General features: G+C 46.0%; 1 protein-coding gene across 2 annotated transcripts in view; it reads right to left on the reverse strand.

The window, feature by feature from the left end:
* The window catches only part of ACOX3 (acyl-CoA oxidase 3, pristanoyl), a 195,462-nt gene that overhangs the window by 173,406 nt on the left and 4,762 nt on the right, over nt 1-17,294 (reverse strand). The window contains exon 1 of one of the 2 annotated variants that reach the window (XM_073610785.1): nt 11,196-11,320. The exons of the other annotated variant lie outside the window; for it this stretch is intronic. The gene's annotated coding sequence lies outside the window, so the exon portion shown is untranslated. Of the gene's footprint in view, nt 1-11,195; nt 11,321-17,294 lie in introns of those variants that run through there. 2 annotated transcript variants of the gene reach the window in all.

Genomic DNA, 17,294 nt, shown 5'->3' on the forward strand with positions numbered 1-17,294 from the left:
AAATGTGTGCAAGTCTCATAGCTTGTCTTTCTTAGAAAGCAGCCACAGCCACAGGAGTAGAAAAGTCTGTCTCCTGCCAGCGAGTGTTCATTTCCTCAAAAAAAATATTTTCGTCATAGCTTTCGGCAGCTGCATGATTTCAATGACAAAAACTAAACGAAAATAAAATTCAGTTTCAATTCAGATGACTAAAATATGACTAAAACTAAAATGGCATTTTAGTCAAAAGACTAATGCTGCGTACACACAATCGGACATTCCGACAACAAAATCCTGGATTTATTAACGATGGATGTTGGCTCAAACTTGTCTTGCATACACACGGTCGCACAAATGTTGTCGGAAGTTCCGAACGTCAAGAACGCGGTGACGTACAACACGTACGACGAGCTGAGAAAAATGTTCAATAGCCAGTGCAGCTCTTCTGCTTGATTCCGAGCATGCGTGGAATTTTGTGCGTTGGAATTGTGTACACACGATCTGAATTTTCGACAACGGATTTTGTTATCGGAAAATTTGAGAACCAGCTCTCAAATTTTTGTTGGCAGGATTCCCAACAACAAGCTCACATCGAACATTTGTTGTCGGAAATTGCGTGTGTACGTGGCATTAGACTAAAACTAAATCAAAATTTGACGTCAAAATTACCAGTGGTCAAAAAGTAATATTCTTGTTTATTTACGAAATTTTATTTTATTTATAAATATGTTACTTGAAGCTTGTTTTCATTATTAACAGAGAACTTTTAAAGTTTTTATATTCAGGTAAAATGTGCAATGGCATTACAGCCAATAGAGTTTACAGTTTGTTTGTTTTTTAATATTTTATAGTTGCACGTCTGTTTGTCAAAAAGCATTATTGTTGTTTGTTTATGTTAGTGGAGATGACTAAAATATGACTAAAACTAAAATGCCATTTAAGGGCATATTCACACTTGACTACATTTCTAACACTTAGTGATTGCAAAGTCTAATTTTTTTTCCTTTAAAATTAAAAAACATGTTATACTTACCTGCTCTGTTGCAGGGGATTTGTACAGAGTAGCCCGGATCCTCCTCTTCTCGGGTCCCTCTTCTGTGATCCTGGCCCCTCCCTCCTGTTCAGTGCCCCCACAGCAAGCAGCTTACTATGGGGGCATCCGAGCCGAGCCACAGCTCCCTGTATCCATTCAGACACAGAGCTCCAGAGCGGTGCAAGTTTAGGAGATATTTACAGTACCAACAGGTAAGCCTTATTACAATGCCTTGAAAAAGTATTCATACCCCTTGAAATGTTCCATATTTTGTCATGTTACAGCCAAAAACGTAAATGTATTTTATGTCATAGACCAACACAAAGTGGCACATAATTGTGAAGTGGAAGGAAAATTATAAACGGCTTTCCAAATTTTTTACAAATAAATAAATATCTGAAAAGTGTGGCGTGCATTTGTATTCAGCCCCCTTTACTCTGATAGAGAAAAGAGAAAAGAAGATGATGGCGCAAAAACCAACTGGGTAATGAATAAAAACGAATAGACAATAATAAAAAATGAATAATCACAATAAATATGGATGGGGATAAAAGTCAGTGGAAATAAAAACAGTTCCAGTTCCAATTTCAGATACACTGACGACTCTAACCCTGAGAGTGGAAGCACAATGCTAAAAAACAAAATAGGACAAAGACAAGGTGCGCCAGACTCAGTGCAGTATTAAAGTATTCATTTAATAGGGCAACACAAGCCAAATGGCTACTCACAAAAAGGAAATGATATCAGGCACATGAGTAAAGCGTCTGGGGGTCAGGGTCACTTTGCGCTCTGAGCTGCTGTCCGTGTGGTAAGAAGCTGGCTTGGTCACAGTTGGATGGTATGCCGCTGGAGGATAAAGTGGCGGCGAAGTGGCGGTGAGGCCTCTGTGAATGGCCGGGAGCTTGGAAAGCCAGTACACTGCAGTTCTCTATGGAAGGCATGACAACCGGAACCCGGAACTGGAAGTGCGTGTCAGCATGGAACAAGATCTGATGAAACAGTGGAGACTGTGAAACGCGTCATCTGATTGGCCACCGAAAAACGTAACTTCCGGTTCGCGTAGCTTGTGCTCCACACACTTCCGGTTCCGGGTTCCGGTTGTCGTGTTTTCCATAGAGAACTGTGACCAAGCCAGCTTCTTACCACATGGACAGCAGCTCGGACCGCAGAGTGACCCTGACCCCCGGACCCTTTACTCATGTGCCTGATATCATTTCCTTTTTGTGAGTAGCCATTTGGCTTGTGTTGTGTCTTATTAAATGAATACTTTAATACTACACTGAGTCTGGCGCACCTTGTCTTTGTCCTATTTCCTTTACTCTGATACCCCTAACTAAAATCTAGTGGAACCAATTGCCTTCAGAAGTCACCTAATTAGTAAATAGAGTCCACCAGTGTGTAATTTAATCTTAGTATAAGTACAGCTGTTCTGTGAAGCCCTCAGAGGTTTGTTAGAGAACCTTAGTGAACAAATAGCATCATAAAAGCCAAGGAACCCACCAGATAGGTCAGGGATAAAGCTGAGGAGAAGTTTAAAGCAGGGTTAGGATATAAAAAGAATCCCAAGCGTTGAATATCTCACGGAGCACTGTTCAATCCATCATCCAAAAATGAAGAGTATGGCACAACGGCAAACCTACCAAAACATGGCCGTCCACCTAAACTGACAGGCCGGGCAAGGAGAGCATTAATCAGAGAGGCAGCCAAGAGGCCCATGGTGACTTTGGAGGAGCTACAGAGATCCACAGCTCAGGTGGGAGAATCTGTCTACAGGACAACTATTAGTTGTGCACTTCACAAATTGGCCTTTATGGAAGAGTGGCAAGAAGAAAGCCATTGTTGAAAGAAAGCCATAAGTCCCATTTGCAGTTTGCAAGAAGCCATGTGGGGGACACAGCAAACATGTGGAAGAAGGTGGCCTAAAAGCAAAACGCTATCTGTGGCGGTTTAGATCAAAGCATATTCTTATGTTAGAATGGCCCAGTCAAAGTCCAGACTTAAATACAATTGAGGATCTGTGACAAAACTTGAAAATTGCTGTTCACAGATGCTCTCCATGCAATCTGACAGAGCTTGAGCTATTTTGCAAAGCAGATTGGCAAAAACGTTACTCTCTAGATCTGCAAAGCTGGTAGAGACATCCCCAAAAAAGACTTGCAGCTGTAATTGCAGTGAAAGGAGGTTCTACAAAGTATTTACTTAGGGGGGTTGAATACAAATCCATGCCACACTTTTCACATATTTATTTGTAAAAAATGTTTAAAACCATTTATCATTTTCCTTCTACTTTGTGTTGGTCTATCACATAAAATCCCAATAAAATACATTTAAATTTTTGGTTGTAACATGACAAAATGTAGAGAATTTCAAGTGGTATGAATTTTTCAAGGCACTGTATAGGCTTACCTATAGGTAACAATTAATAGGTATTAATTAATACCTTAATTAATAGGTACAATTAAAGAGGAAGATTTTATTTCCTCTTTAACAAACACTCCTTTAGCAATAGTATGGGCGTTAGACACGTGTTAATAAACTTTAGTATTGGCGATAGACTGTTGTTTTACAAGTGTTAATGAAGAGTTAAAAACACTCCCCAAACGCCCTATGGGCAGTTTTGAAGCGTTTGATGAGCGTTAAGGAGCACTAAAACTGCTCCACAAGCGGCTATTCCATTACAGGAAATAAACTAATCGTAACGCCCCACAACCGCACCGCAAACGCCAGCCAGAGCACTTGCGAAGCGTTACCATAGACTTGAATGGGAGGCTTTGAAAGCCTTCAAACGCCTCCTGACTAAACATGAGGCTTCAATTTTGAAGTGATGCCACGCTAACGTTTCATGTTTCGATAGTCAAGTCAAACTTCATTGTCATTCCACTACATGCAAAGACATACAGTAGAACAAATTATTGTGTCTCACAGGACCACGGTACTACATACTAAATTAAAACAGAATTATAAATATACAAAAATAAAACACAACGAAGAACTTAAAAGTAGGAAATTATTGACCTATACACATCTGGGAACTATAGAACTGTACATACAGTATCTCACAAAAGTGAGTACACCCCTCAAATCTTTATAAATATTTTATTATATCTTTTTTTATGTGACAACACTGAAGAAATGACACTTTGCTACAATGTAAAGTAGCGAGTGTACAGCTTGTATAACTGTAAATTTTCTCTCCCCCCTCAAAATAACTCAACACACAGTCATTAATGTCTAAACTGCTGGCAACAAAAGTGAGTACACCCCTAAGTGAAAATGTACAAAATTGGGCCTTAAGTGTCAATATTTTGTGTGGCCACCATTATTTTCCAGCACTGCCTTAACCCTCTTGGGCATGGAGTTCACCAGAGCTTCACAGGTTGCCACTGGAGTCCTCTTCCACTCCTCCATGGAGACATCACGGAGCTGGTGGATGTTAGAGACCTTGCACTCCTCCACCTTCTGTTTGAGGATGCCCCACAGACGCTCAATAGGGTTGAGGTCTGGAGACATGCTTGGCCAGGCCATCACCTTTACCCTCAGCTTCTTTAGCAAGGCAGTGATCGTTTTGGAGGTGTGTTTGGGGTCATTATCATGTTGGAAAACTGCCCTGCAACCCAGTCTCCGAAGGGGGGGGATCATGCTTTGCTTCAGAATGTTACAGTACATGTTGCTATTCATGGTTCCCTTAATGAACCGTAGCTCCCCAGTACCGGCAGCACTCATGCAGCCCCAGACCATGACACTCCCACCACCATGCTTGACTGTAGGCAAGACACACTTGTCTTTGTACTTCTCACCTGGTTGCCACCACAAACGCTTGACACCATCTAAACCAAATAAGTTTATCTTGGTCTCATCAGACCACAGGGCATGGTTCCAGTAATCCATGTCCTTAGTCTGCTTCAGCAAACTGACTTGTGTATCATCTTTAGAAGAGGCTTCCTTCTGGGATGACAGCCATGCAGACCAATTTGATGCAGTGTGCAGCGTATGGTCTGAGCACTGACAGGCTGACCCCCACCCCTTCAACCTCTGGAGCAATGCTGGCAGCACTCATATGTCTATTTCCCAAAGACAACCTCTGAATATGACACTGAGCACATGCACCAACTTCTTTGGCTGAGGCGATGACACCAAATTTAACACACCTGCTCCCCATTCACACCCAAGACCTTGTAACACTAATGAGTCACATGACACTGGGGAGGGAAAATGGCTAATTGGGCCCAATTTGGAAATTTTCACTTAGGGGTGTACTCACTTTTGTTGACAGTGGTTTAGATATTAATGGCTGTGTGTTGAGTTATTTTGAGGGGACAGCAAATTTACACTGTTATACAAGCTGAACACTCACTACTTTATATTGTAGCAAAGTGTCATTTCTTCAGTGTTGTCAAATGAAAAGATATAATAAAATATTCACAAAAATGTGAGGGGTGTACTCACTTTTGTGAGATACTGTATACCAGGAATCTTCAAACTACGGCCCTCCAGCTGTTGCAGAACTACACATCCCATGAGGCAATGTAAAATTCTGACATTCACAGACATGGCTAGGCATGATGGGAATTGTAGTTCCTGAACAACTGGAGGGCCGTAGTTTGAAGACCCCTGCTGTATACTCTGAATAAATAACTACCGTATATATAAGATTTACAATATTACTGTACATGAGATTGTGGAAGAGGGATATTTCAGGGCAGTCAGTGCAAGATGATTTATAGTGTACTGCCTCAAGCACTACATATTTCTTGTTGATTTTTTGTAGCAGCAAGTGTTTGTAAAAGTGTCTAGTGCATATGGAAGAGTAAGTAAAAAAAAGGAGGGGAAGTGAGATGTTCCTGGTCACGGTATATGGGTTGTAAAAAGGGTTTCAGAGGGGATTAGAGTTGAGGGCTCTCAAAGCCTGGAGGAAAAAGCTGTTGAGCAGTCTGACAGACCGGGTTTTGATACTCCGGTACCTTCTACCTGATGGGCAGAGCTGAAAGAGACTGTGGGAGGGATGGGTGGGATCCTTCATGATTTACTGGAGCATCGTGTGATAATATGAACAGCCCTAACCTTAACCCAGCCCCTCAAACGCCTGCTTTTAATGCCAGTGTGAACTTAGCCTTAGTCAAAAGACTATGACTAAAACTAAATCGAAATGTGACATCTAAATTAACACTGCTGCCAGCATACTGTAGAGAAGTATACTTGCTCTCTGTGTGGAAGCAGTGGTCTCTCTGCAGAGGTCCAACACATTCTCTGCTAAGTCAGACCTAACGCCCTGCAATCGGCAAACACATGCTTCCTTATGATTAGAAAGCTCTAGCTTGGACCCAGGGGGTGTGCTGGACTTATGCTTCCACATAGAGAGCAAGGGTTTTGCTGCATGAAAATTCATTAGAAGTAGAAATCCCATTCTTCCATTTAAGGGTGCTTTACATCTACTGTGCTGCAGTTTAGAGTGAGTGAAAGAGAAACCATAGGGATTCATTCACACCTACTTGTGTACATTGCCACACATGTTTCAAAACACATGGAACAATGCAAATCCAGTTTTAGACCTGGTTTACACTGGTGCGGCTTTGAAATCGCGCTACTTTAGTGCGATTTCAAAGCCGCAGATCAGTGCAATTTGCGCCACCGACTTCATTGCGGCTTGCAAATTCATTTAAAGCAGAGCTCCACCCAAAAAGGGGAAGTTCGCTTGAAGGTCTCCTCCCTGACTCCTGTTTGTGAAACAGAGCTTGTTCTGTGACTTTGGGACAAGTCACAGAGTGCAGCGCCGCTCATGCATGTGCAGTAGGCACCCGGCTGTGAAGCCACAAGCTGTCACAGCCCGGTGCCCATAGTAAAGATGCTGGTGCTACCCAGCGAGGACATGGAGAGGACACGGCAAGGGTGAGTGCACTGCTGGATCATGGGACAGGTGAGTGGCTGTTTAGTAAAAGTCAGCAGCTAAACTTTTTGTAGCTGCTGACTTTTAATAAACACAAAAATGACTGGAACTTCTGTGTAACAGAAGTCTATGCAAGCTGCAATGAAATCAGCAAAAGTAGTGCAGAAGCCTTTTTCATAATCGGTGCGCGCCGAGTCATATGAACGTTTCCATTACCGGCAATGGGGTGGGACTTGTAATGCGATTTGGAACTGTCAAATTGCATGACAAATTACACTGGTATGTGTTTTAATGTATATCAACACATATTGTATACACAAGGTAGCCATTTCTTTCAACTGGAGTGGTTCATAAGGCGCACTGCAGAAAAAAGTTCTAAAAAAGTCTATTTTTTGATGCATTGACAAACATCAAGGAACTCATTGTTGTAATTTTACACTCATTTTCATGTACTGTCATCACATTATTATTATTATTCACGATTTATATAGCGCCAACAGTTTACGCAGCGCTTTACAATATAAAAGGGAGACAATACAGTTATAATACAATACAATACAATACAATAGGATTAAGAGGGCCCTGCTCAGAAGAGCTTACAATCTAATAGGGTGGGGCAGGTGGTACAAAAGGTTGTAACTGTGGGGAATGAGCTGGTGGAAGTGGTAGGAGATTAGTTGGAGACGTGATAGGCTTTCCTGAAGAGATGAGTTTTCAGGGATTGCCTGAAGGTAGCAAGAGTAGGGGATAGCCGGATAGATGGAGGTAGCGAGTTCCAGAGGATGGGAGAGGCTCTGGAGAAATCCTGGAGACGAGCATGGGAGGAGGAGATGAGGGAGCTTGAAAGCAGGAGGTCTTGAGAAGAGCGGAGAGGTCGATTTGGGTGATATTTGGAGACAAGATTAGTGATGTAGCTTGGGGCAGAGTTGTGAATGGCTTTGTATGTTGTGGTTAGAATTTTGAATTTAATTCGCTGGGTGATTGGGAGCCAGTGTAGGGATTGAAGTAGAGGGTTGGCAGACACTGAGCGGTTGGTAAGGTGGATAAGTCTGGCAGCAGCATTCATGATAGACTGAAGAGGGGATAGCCTATGGAGCGGTAGGCCAATGAGAAGGGAGTTGCAATAGTCAAGGCGAGAGATAACAAGGGAGTGAATGAGGAGCTTGGTGGTTTCATTTGTTAAAAAGGGCGAATTTTAGAGATGTTACAGAGGTGAAGTCTACAAACTTTTGACAGTGATTGGATTTGAGGCTGAAATGACAAGTCAGAATCTAGGATTACACCTAGTACCCTGGCGTGAGGGGAGGGACTGATGGTTGCATTGTTGATTTTGATGGAAAAGTCATGGAGGGGGGCACGGGCGGGGGGGAATATTAATAGCTCAGTTTTAGAGAGATTTAGTTTAAGGAAGTGGTGCGACATCCATGCTGATATGTCAGTTAGTAAGTTAGTAATGCGAGAGGAGACTGAAGGAGTGAGGTGAGGAGTAGACAGATAGATTAGGGTGTCATCAGCGTATAAGTGGTATTGGAAGCCATGGGCAGTTATTAGGTGACCAAGGGAGGAGGTGTAGATAGAGAAGAGAAGGGGTCCAAGAACCGAGCCTTGGGGGACCCCCACAGAAAGGGGCAATGGAGAGGAGGAGAACAATGTGCAATAAAAACAATTCACAACGTGGCATTTAAGGCTGCATTCACACTACAGCCTTTTGAATCACGGGCAAGAGGTGTCATTCATTTGAATGACACCTCAAATCGCGGTTGGGTCTGCCATGATTGTCGCGCGATAAAACGTGCTGCAATCACGGCAACCCACATCGCGGGACACATGTCGCCCAAAAATAGTTCAGGAGCTACTTTGGGGCGACATGCGTCCCGCGATTGCAGCACGTTTTAGTGTGCGACAATCGTGGCAGACCTGAACTGCGATTTGAGGTGTCATTCAAGTAAATGGCATCTCGAATGCGAGTCCCGCATTTTGCCATTCACACCTCGACGCTGTGAAATCACGGGCAGATCCGTGGTAAATCTGCCCGCGATTCAAAACGCTGTAGTGTGAATGCAGCCTAATGTAACGTATACACGACCGGACTTTCTGGGAAACTAGGTCCGCCGGCCTTCCCGCCGGCCTTCCAACGGAGTTACGGCGGACTTTCCGAATGAACGGACTTGCCCACACACGGACAAGTCCGTTCATTTTGAACGTGACTCGGGTACGGCGGCACTAGAAAAGGAAGTCAATCTCGCCGCTATTATCGGCGAGATTGACACCTTGCAAGCCCCATCGCAGGGCATACCAGGCCCTTAGGTCTGGTATGGATTGTAAGGGGAACCCCCTACGCCGAAAAAACGGCGTGGTGTCCCGCCCAAAATCCATACCAGACCCCTATCCGAGCACGCAGCCCGGCCGGTCAGGTAAGGGGGTGGGGACGAGCGAGCGCCCCCCCCCTCTTGAACCGTACCAGGCCGCATGCCCTCAACATGGGGGGGGTGGGTGCTTTGGGGGAGGGGGGCGCCCTGCGGGCCCCCCACCCCAAAGCACCTTGTCCACATGTTGATGAGGACAAGGGCCTCTTCCCAACAACCCTGGCCGTTGGTTGTTGGGGTCTGCGGGCGGGGGGCGTTTTAAGGGACGTGGTCACCAGGTGATGTTGGCCACGCCCCCTTAAAACGTCATAGTCCCAGCATGCCCAGGGACTGTGACGTCTTAAGGGGACGGGGTCACCGCCTATATAAGTCATAGCGGAGCGCTCAGAGAGCATTACAGCCAGAGAGAGCGTCGTATCAACATCGGAAGAAGAGAAGAGGGAAGAAGACTAGAAGGCAGAAGGCAGAAGTCCGGGCCACCGCTAGCAAAAGAGCGGCAGAAGATAGCGGAGGAGCCGGCAGAAGAACCGGACGCCTGGGGAAGAGGCCGGAGAGACCCCTGAAGTCAGAAGAAGACCCCCGGAGCTGGAAGAAGACCCCCGGAGCTGTCTAATAAATTACTTAAAAAAATTGTGTAGTGTGTTTTTTTATTGACACTTTTTCCCTAGGTGAATGGGTAGGGGTACCATGTACCCCATACTCATTCACACAGGGTGGGGGGCCGGGATCTGGGGGCCCCCTTATTAAAGGGGGCTCCCGGATTCCGATAAGCCCCCCGCCCGCAGACCCTGAAACCAACGGACAGGGTTGTCGGGAAGAGGCCCTTCTCCTCATCAACACGGGGACAAGGTGCTTTGGGGGAGGGGGGGCGCCCTGCTCCCCCAAAGCACCCCCCCCCCCCATGTTGCGGGCATGCGGCCTGGTACGATTCAGGAGGGGGGCGCCCCCTTTCCTGACCGGCCAGGCTGCGTGCTCGGATACGGGTCTGGTATGGATTTTGGGGGGACCCCACGCCGTTTTTTCCATACCAGACCTAAGGGCCTGAAATTTGGTATTTGTTTTTCCTATTGCAGCAAGCGCGAGATCCAGTACCCTGCCCTTGCGTCGTATCTGGTCCGTCGGACCAGCATACAAACGAACGGGCTTTCCGTCAGGAACGGAGTCCGGCAGAGTTACGACGTAAAGATTTGAAGCAAGTTTCAAATCTAAAGTCCGTCAGATTTCCGACCGAAACGGTCTGTCGGAAGTCCGATGCAGCCCACACACGGTCGGATTGTCCGCCGGATTCGGTCCGTCGGACCAGTCTGGTCGGAGAGTCCGCCCGTGTGTACGCGGCATAATTGTTAACAATTACTCAAAGCCTATAGGTAGATGTGAAATATGAAGTGAATGCCAGATGATTTAAGTTTATGTCTGAATGGGGCATAACACAGGCGTACTACAGAATGCCCTGAATGCACCCACACAAATGTCAAATCGGAAACTGTGCCAGTGTCTCTGTCTGTGTCTGTGCAGCCACTGTATCCCAACAGACATGAATGGGGCTGCCTGCATAAGGATGCAGGGAACACCTGTGCATCCCCATGAAGGTAAACACAGCCCTCACATGGGTGTTTGCTGTAGTATGCCTGTGTGAATCACCCCTAAGAAACATATTGCAAGGTAGAAAGCAAAACTGCTTGGAGTCCTAAAAACATTTGCACATGCAATATTATTAATGCTATATTTTCCCCTTAAATTTCAGAGAGAAAAAAAAAATTCTTATGCACTAAATGTACAAAAATCTATCATGTTTGTTCCCTGTAGATCTTGTGTTGACATACGTTAGAGAAGCAGTACGACGTGTCATTGGAGCAAGAACTTTGTCATACAACTTCATATCATACGATTTAATAGAAAAACAAGCAAGAGCCATAAATAACATTATACTTACTAATAAGGGCTTTCTAGAATTGACAGACAGCAGTCCGGCAGGAGCTGAATACACGCAGATATCAGGAGCACAGCACCACAATGATTACTCTTCACCTGAATATTATTTGCTGACAATGATCATATTGATAAAGCCTGGACTTAGGACTCTATCACTGTACGGGTTAAAAGTCCTTCCCCACTTCTCCAAACTGAGACAGATTGATTCATTTACATAGATTTGCTGAGATAGCTGTGAATATTAATGTGCACATGAAAAAATAAAAGCAGCATAACCTAGCTGCACAGAGAATGCAATGGAAGCATGAATATTTAAATAATAAATATTTTATTATAACCTACATTAAAACATACTTGTGATTTTCCCATGCAGAAAAAGTAACCCCCCCCCCCCCCCCCAATCCAGTGGTGAAGCATTGGTTGTCAGCAAGTAATTTGTGCTCCCTAACCGCCTAACCGTGGACTTTTATATACCCCCACCCCGATCACACTACCAGATACACCCCCCTACTCTGATCACACCCCCAAATACCCCCCCACTCTGATCACCCTCAGATATCCACCCACTCTGATCACACCCCCAGATACCCCCCCCACTCTGATCACACCCCCAGATACCCCCCCCCACTCTGATCACACCCCCAGATACCTCCCCACTCTGATCACCTCCAGATACCCCCACCCACTCTGATCACACCCCCAGATACCCCCATCCTGATCACACCCCCAGATACCCGTCCCCCCACTCTGATCACACCCCCAGAAACCCCCTCATCACACCCCCCAGATACCCCTCCCCCCACTCTGATCACACCCCCAGATACCCCCCCCACTCTGATCACACCCCCAGATACCTCCCCACTCTGATCACCTCCAGATACCCCCACCCACTCTGATCACACCCCCAGATACCCCCATCCTGATCACACCCCCAGATACCCGTCCCCCCACTCTGATCACACCCCCAGAAACCCCCTCATCACACCCCCCAGATACCCCTCCCCCCACTCTGATCACACCCCCAGAAACTCCCCCATCACATCCCCAGATACCCCTCCCCCCACCCTGATCACAACCTCCAGATACCCACACTCTGATCACACCCCCAGATTACCCTCCACACTGATCATATCCCCCAGATACCCCCTCCCCATCCCACACACACACACAATCCCCCCCCCACATCCCACCGGTCCTGCAGCACCAGGGACAGGAGGATTAGCTGTGTCCCGTACAGGCAGGAAAATATCTCCAGCAGGAGTTCCGGTGGTGGCGGCAGCTGCAGCAACCAGTGGGGAGCTTCCTCCACCCTGACCTCCTCCTCCACCGGCACCCCTGGCCTGGCCCCCTCCACCCTCAAACCCCCCCCCCCCCACACACAGAGCGCTCACTTCCTGCACACACTCTGGATCAGGATCCGCGGTTGCCTGGGCTGCCTCATGGAGACACCGGCCCTGTCTGGGCTATTCTAAATGTTGCGCCTGGAGCGACTGCATAGGCTTCCCCCTCCCCATGCTACACCACTGACCACTTCATTTCCAGCAGTGTATACAGACAGTAACTTTCCTCCCCATCCATTCTATTCTATATATAACTTTTCCTCCCCGTCCATTCTCAGACATCCCAACCTGCAAAAACTCATTTCAGGGAGGTGACGCGCCCCCCCCACAATTAAATGCAGCCTGATCAGTACCAATTAATGTTTTCCATTTTTTGACATACACAGGCATTTTGTGTGTTTTATTTTTCTTTTTTACTAGTAAGGCTGCTTTCACACTGAGGCGCTTTACAGGCGCTATAGCGCTAAAAATAGCGCCTGTAAAAAGCCTCTCCTCTCACTGCAGTGTGAAAGCCCAAGGACTTTCACACTGAAGCTGTGCGCTTGCAGGACAGTAAAAAAAGTCCTGCAAGCAGCATCTTTGCAGCGCTGTAGGAGCGGTGTATACACTGCTCCTAAAGTGCCCCTGCCCATTGAAGTCAATGGGCAACGCCGCCAAACCACCGGCAAAGCACCGCTGCAGCGGCGCTTTGTGGGCGGTTTTAACCCTTTTTCGGCCGCTAGCAGGGGTTAAAAGCACCCCGCTAGTGGCCGAATATCGCCGCTAAAACGACGGTAAAGCACCGCTAAAAATAGCGACGCTTTACCTCGACGCCGCCAACGCCTCAGTGTGAAATCACAACTAAATGTTTTTTTGAATGAGTACTGTCTGCATTAGAGAGAAGGGAGAGTGTAAAACTAAGTGCTGGAACATGGAAGCTTCAAGTTAAATTTGCAATAAAATGTATAATGTCATATTATGTTCTCCTCCCCAGCAATCAGCTCTTCACAGAGGAATCTGCTAGGACTGCCATTGTAACATCAAACATTATAAAGACTTTTGGCATAATCTACGGAAAACTTCTATTTGCAATATACATTCGCAAACAGTGGCCTACCTTAGGGTGTAGGTAGGACATGAAGAACCTCAAGTAGAGCAAACTGGGGATGCTCAAAAATCACATTCCAATTCACCTGCATAGACAAGCAGCCCCCGGTGCCAGGTAGGGAGAAGTGCATGTCTAGAGGGAAGCCAGGGGTGCTGTCTATGTGATAACACTGAGAAGGGAAGCGGCAGCATGTCAGCTCAGTAACATTCCGCCGCTTGGGCTGCTCTGCCTTTCTGAGTGACAGGCTCAATCGGGAGATCGGTGTCCGTGAGCCAGCATCCAAATGCGGGAGACTTGAGATGTCTGCATTCTATTCAGTCAACACAGGTGGCAATTCCCTCAGCACCTCCACCATTCATAAAACGTTGTATATTTATTTCAATGAGTACAAGGTGTTCTCTGATTGGACAAGGTTGTGTGTGTGTGTGGGACTGGGTGATGTCACAACATCCATATTGTCCAATTAGAGAATGAATTGTATTCATTGAAGAAAAATACAAGGTATTCTATGAATGGAGGAGGTGTCGAGCGACCCTCTCTGGTCAGAGGGAAAGCTGTTTGCACAGAACTTGGAAGATAGTCGCTGTCACTGTATGCAGCACCAGTTACTAGAGTGATATACAGCATCCTCAGTGGCCCTCCAGATATCACACACTACATGCATATTGTACTTATAACAAGCCAAGCTGGCCAAATGTAAGTATGCAAAAAAAAAAAAAAATCTTTCTGGAGTTCAGATTTAAACACTGATTACTGAAAGATGTAGCAAAAGGTCCGGCAGACCCCTCTCCTCATGGTCAGCTGAAGCCGAGCAACGAGTACTAAGTTAGGGGCTCTCCTGAAGAGAGACCCCCCCCCCAAGGCTGAGGAGGAATGAACCTAACGGTCGCACATCCTCCCGATAGATTTCAGGGTAGGTGGAGGACCCACACCCTTCATCCAGAGTGAAAAATGGAACACAAATAAGTGTAGGTGACATACATGTAGAGAGGGTCCTGGTCTTACAGGTATACTACCCTAAGAAGCCATATTAGGCCTGATTCACACCTAGGCATTTTTAGTGCATTTTGCAGATTTGCACTACAGAACGTGTTCCATAGGAAACCACGATAAATGGACTGTAGTGCAAATCTGCAAAATGCACTAAAAATGCCTAGGTGTGAATCAGGCCTTACAGTACACTTTTACAAGACAAGGCACTTGCTCCGAAAGTACTGCTTAGGCTCTGTTCACACCTATATATGGTACTTTGTTTGTGCGCACACTGTTACGTACATGGGGTGCCAATAACGATAAATGGCACCGCTGTGCTTTTGCAAAATGGCTGCGCATTTTTGTGCTTTCCAGGAAAGCATGCACATTTGTACACATTCTCACAAAGCACAAATGTGAACCTGGCCTTAGACTGGGATTCCTATGATAACTGCATCAGACTAGAAAAAGGGATTTAGAGTGGTTCTTAAAGCAGCACTTTACCTATAAAAACTTTATAAAAGAAAAAAAAATAATAATGTTCTTTAGCCACTTCAGCCCCGGGAAGCATTTACCCCCTTCCTGACCAGAGCACTTTTGCGATTCGACACTGCTTCGCTTTAACTGACAATTGCGCGGTCGTGCGACGTGGCTCCCAAACACTATTGACGTCCTTTTTTTCCCACAAATAGAGCTTTCTTTTGGTGGTATTTGATCACCTCTACGTTTTTTATTTTTTGCGCTATAAACAAAAAAAGAGCGACAATTGTGAAAAAAAAGCATTATTTTTTACTTTTTGCTATAATAAATATCCCCCAAAAATATATAATTTTTTTTTTTCCTCAGTTAAGGCCGATACGTATTCTTCTACATGTTTGTGGGAAAAAAAAAAAATCGCAACAAGCGTTTATTGATTGGTTTGCGCAAAAGTAATAGCGTCTGCAAAATAGGGGATAGTTTTATGGCATTTTTATTAATATTTTATTTTTTAACTAGTAATGGCGGCGATCAGCGATTTTTATCGTGACTGCGACATTATTGCGGACACGTTGGACAATTTTGACACATTTTTGGGACCATTGGCATTAATACAGCGATCAATGCTATAAAATTGCATTGATTACTGTAAAAATGTCACTGGCAGTGAAGGGGTTAACCACTAGGGGGCGGGGAGGGGTTAAGTGATTGTAACTGTGGGGGGGGGATAGGCTAGCAGTGACATGACACTGATCGCTGCTCCCAATGACAGGGAGCAGACGATCGGTGTCTTGTCACTAGGCAGAACGGGGAGATGCTGTTTACATCGGCATCTCCCCGTTCTTTAGCTCCGTGACACGATCGCGGGTATCCCAGCGGTGATCGAGTCCGTGGGTCCCGCAGGATGGTCACGGAGCTTGCGGCAGGCGCGCATGCGCGTGCACGGCGAGAAATTCAAAGTAACGTACAGGTACGTTACTTTGCCCAGCCGTGCCATTCTGCCGACGTATATGTGCTGACAGCGGTTGGCAAGTGGTTAGCAAGGAACATACATTCTACATCAATAATTATGTTACCAAAATTAGTGTGTGATGTAAATTGGAGGCTGCCATTTTTCTGAAGCACAGAGGCCCCAAACAGCAGTAAATCATAAAGTGGAACTAAACCCATCGATTTAACAGTTTCAAAAAAGTTACTTTCCTGGAATGCCGGGATTGCTAACTGTCAACATTTTATTATGTGCTCAACCAAATCGTCAAAGCATCAAATGGCTGGTATCATAACTGATCACATGTGCAGCGCCATGGTAGTTGCAGATCAAACAGGAGCAGCTTCCATGACTGTAAAGATAGGAGAGTTTAATTCCGCTTTAAGCCTGTAAAAATATCGGCCTCTACAAATTCGGCAATGCCTAAAAATAGAGAGCAACTGAGCATGTGCAGAGCAGGGTGAGACAGCATATTACTGGATTTTAAACAGAGTTTCTTTTTACCTTAAAGCGGTGTTCCAGCATCCCCCCCGGGAGCTGCTCACTTTTAATATCCATTGATGTCGATGCCCCAGCTGATGTTTCTATCTGCACTTGGGTGCTGCCGCCGTATCTGAATGGCCTGACGGCGGGGGAGGAGGAGGGGGCAGAACTTCTGACGTACCTCGCCGCGGCAAGTTCTGACAGAAGTGGGGACAGGGTACCTGTCAAAAACAGGGGGTTGAGAAGACAGATAAGTGGAGCTTCCACTTTTGGGTGGAACTCCGCTTTAAAGCGGGGGTTCACCCACACCGCCAAAAAAAAAAAATATTAAAAGCCAGCAGCTACAAATACTGCAGCTGCTGACTTTTAATACATGGCCACTTACCTGTCCCAGGGTCCAGCGATGTCGGCAGAACCCCCTCGGTTCTCGGCAGCTGCCGCCGCCATCCTAGGTGAGGGAATCAGGAAGTGAAGCGTTGCGGCTTCACTTCCCGGTTCCCTACTGCGCATGCGCGAGTCGCGCTGCGTGTCCCTAGTGGTCCCCGCTCTCTCCTGGGAGCTGTGTGTTCCCAGCAGACAGCGCGGTCGGGACGGGAAGAGGCATAGACTCCCATGGGAGTCTATGCCGGAAGTAGGTGCAAATACCTGTCTTAGACAGGTATCTGGGGGGGAGGGTTCCGAAAAGCAGAAGTTCCATTTTTGTGTGGAACTCTGCTTTAATGCATTCCTTGCATTAAGGTAAAAAAAAAACTC

The sequence above is a fragment of the Aquarana catesbeiana genome, linkage group LG01 (genome assembly GCF_042186555.1).
Source record: "Aquarana catesbeiana isolate 2022-GZ linkage group LG01, ASM4218655v1, whole genome shotgun sequence".
Taxonomy (NCBI): Eukaryota; Metazoa; Chordata; class Amphibia; order Anura; family Ranidae; genus Aquarana; species Aquarana catesbeiana.